Raw genomic sequence first — 8,146 nt, 5'->3', positions numbered from 1 at the left:
GAATGAAATAAAAGATTCTTTAATTAAATTCAAAACAAAGCCAACTGTCATTCTTACAAGCTCTTTGTATTGAACAGATATAACTTTTCTTTCTAAAACAATTGATAATACTTGTGTCCTCTCCTTTTTAATCACACAGTTCATACAGATTTTATTTGTTTTGAAATGATTCTGCAAGCATCACTCTACTACATAAATGGTGATGAAAATATAAATACAATTTATTTTTCTTAAAATGTTTTTCCTTAAGGTAATTATAACATACTTTTTCAGACATTTTTTAACTTTTATTAAATATTCAAAATTTTTATAAGGTATTTTTTAATGGACAAATATGCTACAGCAATATATCAAATAAATCAAATAAATAATAAATTTTCTTATTCTTAACCAAAAACAAAAAAAATAATAAATAAAATGCATACTTAGCAATTGAATGTATGTATGACTTCCATGAGAGGTCAGTAGTGAACAATAATATAAAAAGACAAAAAGAGGACTCAGCAAGAGGTTGCTATTCATCAATAAAAGAATGTTGAGAGTATCGCGTTGTCTGCAGTAAATGACTTTTGTTGGAGTTGAAGCGATAAAAAAAGAAGACTTTTTGTCAATAGAGGAGTATAAAATTGAGTCATCAGCAAATAGATCTACTTTAGATGCAAGGTTGTCAGAAAGATCAATAATATAGATGAAAAATAAAACAGACCAAGAATAGAACCTTGAGTTACCCCAGAAGTTACTGAAAATCAAAAAGTGTTGGCTTTTAAAAATTACTCTATTAAAACGGTTAGAAAAAAATGATTTGATAATCTCAAAAACTTCCCCAGACGCAGTAGTGGTGTAGTGGTAGATCGCTTGCTTCATAAGCGAGAGGTTCCGAGTTTGATCCCCACCAGGTCCCTGGTAGTACAGGGCTCAACTTGTTTCTCAGCGCAGCGGCTTTGTTCATCAAGGTTCGTTTTTCGGAGGTATAGAGTTAAGAGAGGGTTATAACCTCAAGATAGAGAGAAGACATAATTGATAATCAGACAATCATTGGAATGGGTAAGAATGTTCACCAGAGTCTTTAAAAATTGGAACCAGTATTTTCCAGCACGCAAGCAAACAAGATTCAGTCTTCATAGTTAAACACATAATAATTTAGAGGATACAAAATAGTTTAGAAATATATGACACAGTAAAGATACACAGATAAAATGTTACTGATGAAATTTTTTTTCCAAACATATACTAGCAATAAAGACAATAAAGATTAAGTGATTATATAATAACACTTTATGTTTATAATTTAAATATATAAAAATTTATATTATAGAAACATCTATTTATATATACTTTCCAAATATGTTTAAACATATTATACAAAATAAACTATTTATTCTTATAATAAAAATTTAAAAAAAAAAGCATACATTAGCTGATTTTGAAAAAGGATCCAACTTCAACAATAGGGAACTTTCATTTATTACAGTGAGCTAAAAAAAAATTGTAGCAGTTTAAGGTTGGTATTTAAAGTTTTAAAAAATTATTTTCATCCTACAGAGAAGGATAAATATGAATCCTCCAGAGCAGTAGTTGCCAACCTTTTTGGTGCACAAGCCACGTGTGGCTTCTTGTTGCACCTATATTTCACTCCTAACAAACTGTTTCTTAAATTCAATAACAAACTGTTTTTAAATTTAAGAAACTTGAATATTTTGCACAGTTTTCCTTCAACGAAAAACCTCTAATAAAAAAAATGTTAGAATTGGAGATAATACTCTAATCTTGACGCCAACACTTTTGCTTTTAATTCCTCCTATGTTCCACCTCCTGATACAATTATATCCTTTAAACAATAAATAAATTAATGCATTAGATTTTGCAACCACAATCTAATTCACTACTTTTTTCTTTTCAACCATAAAATTTTGCAAACATTGTGGGTGAAAACACTAGATTTTTAGATTTTAAAATCAAGATTGAGAATACAAAATTCCATAAGATTTTAGTAATAAAAAATAATACAGAAAAAAAAAATAAATATGGCACTTGACTCAATAAGGTTTCTAACCACTGCTTTAGAGGGTGGACAGGAACATATTAGATATGTACAGGAAAATATCGGATGAGAATATCCATAAAGGGTGAATACTTAAAATCTTTTTATTTTCTTAACTTTACTTTAATAAAATAAAAAAAAATAAAAAAAAAACCTGCTTATGAACAGTTATGTCACATTCTGTAGCTTCTGACCAACCAACAGTGTACCAACCAAGAAAATCCAAATCTTTAAAAACCTGACGAACTAAAATATGTCTCAGAAATTAAACAACTAAGAAAATAGATATGGTATATATAATGAGGTGGTGCTTGAAACTTTTTTAAAAATGTCTTCTCGCATGCTTTATATGTACACTATGTAAAAAAACAACACAAAACTAAAAAAAAAAAATTAAAAAAAATTTTTTTTTTTTTTTTTCAATTTTATTCAGGTGTTCCAAGAAGTCCTTATGGTCTTATCACAGAGAACCGCGGATGAGCATTTAATCGGAAGTTCAGGCCTCCTTCCAAACCGATGTCGAAAAACTTGCCTAGAGGTGGAGTTTGTACCATGGATCCTTTGTTTCTGAGGCAAGTGCACTATCACACCACCATGGCTGCTTTTCAGAGATTTTCAGAGATTAATAAGCTGAAAGTAGTCACTCACTATATACACTATTAATAGGAGATAATAAAATCTTAGCAAATTCTACTAGGTTTGAGTACTGTTTTGATTGATGATTGGCATTTGATGACCCATTCAGGGGGAACAGTTACAAAAAATATCAGTTTCAGTTGTAATTAACTTTTCTGTTCAACTTGATCTGTGGGCATATTTTCTAAAACTTTCTCAAAATGTTTCCAGAAACTGTTGTGTATTGTCTCAATGGGTGTATCATTTCACTTCCTTTCTTGTAAATGTGATTTAAATCAGCACTGATGATTTATTCATCAAGAGATAAATAATAACTGGTGCTACTAATTTCAAATTGTAATTTTAGCAATGCTTTGAAAGCATGTTGTAGTGAATCAATAAAAAACTTAGCAGAACTCTAAATCTCATACTCTTGTATATCATTTATCATATTGCAGACCAAAAACGTTAAATGGAAATATATTATCAACGAGCATGATTATGGGCACTAATCAATAAGTCATTGAGAGTGATTGTTAGCATTGTGAATTGGTTTTGCCCATACTTGTAAAAAGTTTTTATTTGTTATACAGCATTTATTAGTCAATTAATATTTTGAAACTATTATCTACTGGACAATACATTTGAATAAAAAGTTCAACTTTTTATTTATTGTTTGCATCTGATTGCACTTTTTCTAACCTAGTTTTTATTTCTTCTTTTGTTTAAAATAAATTTATACTTAATGTTTTCTCATCATTAAAACATTTTAACTATGCTATGTAACTATGTAACGCTCAATTGTTTCTTTAAAAATATTTATACATAACAATTTTAACAAACATTTTAATGAAATTAATTAAAATTAAAAACGTATTTTTATAATACATAATATTTTTAGCAAACATTTTTTTACAAAATCAAGTTGAAAACATTTACTATTATATATATAAGAGTGATTCTTTTAAAGGGCTTTTTTTTTTATTATACCCTGTTTTTATGACATGGGTCATTATATTATGTGCATAATAATAGATGGTTCAAATAGTAGCCTCTTTCTCAAAAATTTTTTCCATTCAACCTCTGAACCCATGGCACATCTTCTGGATGTAATTGCTTAAAATACCATTCCAGCCTTAACTAGGGATGTCTTGAGAACAGTGTTTGGGTACACAAGTATCTGACTGAAGTTTACTATCTAAAAAGGCCAAGATTCATTTGCTTCTTTCAAGCCTTATTACTTTAAGTCAGTAACGGCCAAGCTATTCTGACTAAAGATCCAATATCACATTTTATGAGGTTTCTCAATGTTATCTCTGACATGTCATCTGTACCCCGTACAGATGGCAAAGTACCTCGGTCAACTGGGACTTGACAGCATTTATCACCTTAAGAGTTTACTTTGAACGTGCCCATCCACTTTTTTTTTCTATTCAACATTTTCCACTGTATAATGATTATATGTGTATATTGATTGTATGCATATAACGATTATATGTGGATAACAAAGTATGTGTATAACAATTTTATGTGTATAACGATTATATAAATATAATTTTTTTAAAATAAGCTTTACAGTTTAAATACATAACTTTAGTCTTTAGCAAAAACATTTATAAAAAATTTTTAGTCTAAAATCAAGTAAATAAGTATTAGTTTCTCCCACTCAAATTCTTGAAACGAGAGCAATTTTATACTCTCTTTACTAGGTTTTCAAGGTTACCAAGCATTACCACTTGTGTCCGAAAGCCTTCAATATTTGCAAGTTTACTGCTGCTTTTAAAAAAGATCTAATATTAGCTTAACTGTGATGGACAGGACAACAGTAAGTAACACAATTTGTTGATGTATAATAATAATAAATAAATAATGCGTTCAAGATATAAACATTTTAAGTAACACAACTTAATGTAATAATCAACAAAAAACAGTATGCATTTCACTGATACACTGATACAATCAGTTTTCCACAAAATGTACCATGTGTCAGAATTTTTGATGGTACTAAACAAAAAAACTTTTTGTGTCATCTCAACTTATAAAATTTTCTTCATCCATGTGACATGTGAGAAAAATTTTTTTAAAGTTTATTTTTTTAAGCTAACTACTTTAGTGTTATTTTATATAAGCACATATGAAGGATTTAAGAAAACTTTTTATTCAAATATTGTTTTAAGCACTTCACTAACATACAAAGACCACCCTAACATACAAATGAACAAATTTTATTTTTTACACTTAGATTGCTCCTCTTTACTATGAAAGTAAGCTAATTCAATAATTACTTTTCCAGTTTCATTAATTGAATGTTGCAGTTAAAACGAGTTGAACAGCTCCAAATTTCTACCATTCTGCTTTCCAAGAAGAACACCATAAACTAAATGTATCATTTAAAAATAAAAATAAAAACAAGGTTAATATTTAATAAGTATGATAAAAAAATGGTATTTAAATAAAATTCAGAATAATACTAAAATTATTATTTTTTAATTAATTACATTTAAAAACAAGATTGTTTCAATAAATAAAAATTTGATTTGATTGATGCTTTTAAACAAACTTTAAACAAAAAACATTTCTGATTTATTCAAGACATATACAAACTTATGTGTGTAAGTGTAATCAACAACAACAAAAACTGTATACAACAAATTGTTTTAAAAACAAAATTCATATTATAAAATTTTAAAAAAATCTTTTTGGCAAACATGGGGAATCCATAAAGTATTAATGTACTAAAATTATTCATTTAGACTGCCCCTCCCCTCCATTGTATGCACCTGTATGGTTTTAACAACCCTCTTGAAGAGGGGAAGAGGCTCTTCCCCTCGCATAAAGCATAAACTTTTCAAAACATTAAAAAAACAAAAAAAGTTAAATTGACAAATCTATGTTATCAGTAACTCTTGACACTGATTAAATTCAATGCTTAAGTTTAAAAAAAAAATTAAGTTTTAGGAGATTTAGTCAAGCTGCAGGGGGTGTTAAAGACTTGCTGTCTTTAACATCCCCTTTTTCAATGTACACATTTGTACATTTTTGGTCAGCTTTACATGAATAAAAACTTCAACAATTTTGATCAAACTTTTATTAATGTAAAGCTGAACAATAACTCCAAAAACGCTGAGTAAAAATTGTTTTTTTTTATTCACCCAAAATAAAAATTGCAATTGCTTTTTTTTATTCACCTGGCCAAAAAGAAGACCCTTTATAGAGAACATCACATGTAGATGATTTCTGTTCAAACTCAAGTCAATGGATATTATCAAGCAGCAGATGGCTGTTACACTGTTATAGTATGACATCTTTATAACATCTTTTCTCTTCTATTTTTAATCCTTATCATTTCATTTTCTTTTTTTCACATTTCTCTTGAGAATTAATGTCGTTTTATAATTACAAAATTTATTTAAAAAAACTTGAGAGTTATACAAAAACCTGGAGAAACGTAAAATCTATAAAAAAAATACGTTTTCTTAGTTTGGTTTTTAAAAAAAAATAAGATTGATTTTAAAAATTAAGATAAAATATTATATTATATTTTTTAATACTATATTATATAATATTATATATTATATAATTATATATATATATATATTAAAAAATAATATGATATAATATACAATGCAATTTTTTTCACAACAAGAAACAGTAATATTAGTAAATACATTTTTTAACAGCTTTTTTATCAACTCAATATGTTTAGCTGAATTTGTTTTTATATAAATCAGAAATTCTGTTTTGTCGCCGTTTTTAATCGAAATAATGTTTGTTGAACGCCGTAGTTTTAGAGCGTAAAAAAACGGTTTTGATTTATATTGTCGATTGGGGACACCTTTTCACCCTTTCACCTTTTCAAGATGTAATAGAGAACTTCAAAGTTGAAATTAAGAAACGTAAGATGTAATTGAGAAGATGAAAGTTGTAATTAAAAAACGTATAAAGGATGTAATTAAGAAACGTAATATATAATTTAGAAGATGAAAGTTGTAATTGAGAAACGTAAGATGAAATTTAGAACAAAAAAAATTTAAAGTTTAAATTTAAACAACATCATTAAAAACCACTGCAATATTCAGCTAAGTACCAACTTGGACGTCTTCCATATTTAAAATCGTTGCATTATGTGTGGTTGCATGTTGTACAGCGCGTGTAGAATCACCTCCCATTATTGTATTTTTTGCCGCAGTAACATTTCTTTCTAAATACTGCATTCGCTGATCCATAATCCCAGCAACGAATACAGGTGGAGTGCGAATAACATTTTTAACGTTTATTTTTATTTTGGACCAGATAGCTTCCACTGGGTTTATCATTGGGCTGTAGGGTCCTAATCGTAACAACTGAGTCGGTTTTCTGAGTAAATTTTCAAACACCCTTTCCAAACGATCGTGACATGGAGCATTGTCTGTTTCGACGACCAAATCATATATACGATTCCCGGATGTAACCCACTGGAAAAACAAAGCCAACATCTATTCAGTACAAGAATCTGCTTTAAATGATCCTCGGTGAGTTTCCATCATGACAACATTTGTTATTGATATAGCTGCGATCAAATGTATGTTTGCACCTTTTGAAGCAGGTATTTTCATTATTGCTCTTTTTCCCTGTTTGGCACGTTCTTGCGTTTTTCTACAAAAAAGATTAAAATTTGTTTCATCCAATCAAATTATCTGATGACCATTTGTGATGTGTTCGCTAACATTCCGTTAATTTTTTGGTTTAAAACCACCTCTTCCAATAAAATTTAAATTTCCGCTGCGGACCCAATTGTATGCTGTTATTTATTTGACACCTAAAGTTTGCGCCAGAGTCCCCCAATAGTCGATTCGCTCAGTACATTCAATTACTCTTCTTTTATCATTCGATGAAGATAAAACATAATGTTTTCATTCAACTTGTTCAAATTGGACAAGGTGGTTTTGGATTTCCAGAAGTGGTTGTAAACAACTTTGGTGAAATAAATGCTTTCACGGATTCAATTTAATAACAGACTTTCTATTCATAGTTTTTTGACAAATAACGCAACGATCTTTCAACTCCATTACTGTATTATTATATTGCTGGTGCATACAAATTCAAAATTTGATATTATTACCTTATTGAAATGCATGTCCAAGAAGATCTTTTATTATGACCTTTAAGCTTGCATTGAACTCACTATTACAAATAATGTATTCTCATTTACATATTACGGTTTCTTAATTACAACTTTTGTTTTTCAAATTGCATATTGCGATTTCTTATTTACGTTTTGGGTTTCTCAATTACATTTTAAAATTTTTAATTACATGTTGTGTTTCTTAATTACATATTGTAACTTCTAAATTACATGTTGCATTTTTCAATTACATCTTACTTTTCTTAATTACAAATTTCAAGTTCTCAATGACATCTCGAAAAAGTGTAGTTAGACTAGTAAGAATCGCTTACAAGGGAATGGGAATAAAGGGGAAGAGGAGATTTTATTCCAGATCTAATAAAGGA

At 28.5% G+C, this 8,146-nt stretch overlaps 1 long non-coding RNA gene across 1 annotated transcript in view; it reads right to left on the bottom strand.

Annotated features, from left to right (window-relative positions):
• The window catches only part of LOC136075577 (uncharacterized), a 24,952-nt gene extending 18,921 nt beyond the window's left edge, over positions 1-6,031 (bottom strand). Inside the window, exons 1-4 of the long non-coding RNA XR_010636025.1 lie at positions 5,845-6,031; positions 4,942-5,033; positions 2,196-2,287; positions 1,413-1,475 (exon numbers count right to left, since the gene is read on the bottom strand). This is a non-coding gene — a long non-coding RNA (uncharacterized LOC136075577). The remainder of the gene's footprint in view (positions 1-1,412; positions 1,476-2,195; positions 2,288-4,941; positions 5,034-5,844) is intronic.
• Between the last annotated feature and the right edge of the window lie 2,115 nt (positions 6,032-8,146).

The sequence above is a fragment of the Hydra vulgaris genome, chromosome 01 (assembly GCF_038396675.1).
Source record: "Hydra vulgaris chromosome 01, alternate assembly HydraT2T_AEP".
NCBI lineage: Eukaryota > Metazoa > Cnidaria > Hydrozoa > Anthoathecata > Hydridae > Hydra > Hydra vulgaris.
Note: the sequence above shows the minus strand (reverse complement) of the source record. Positions and strands in the feature narration are given on the sequence as shown.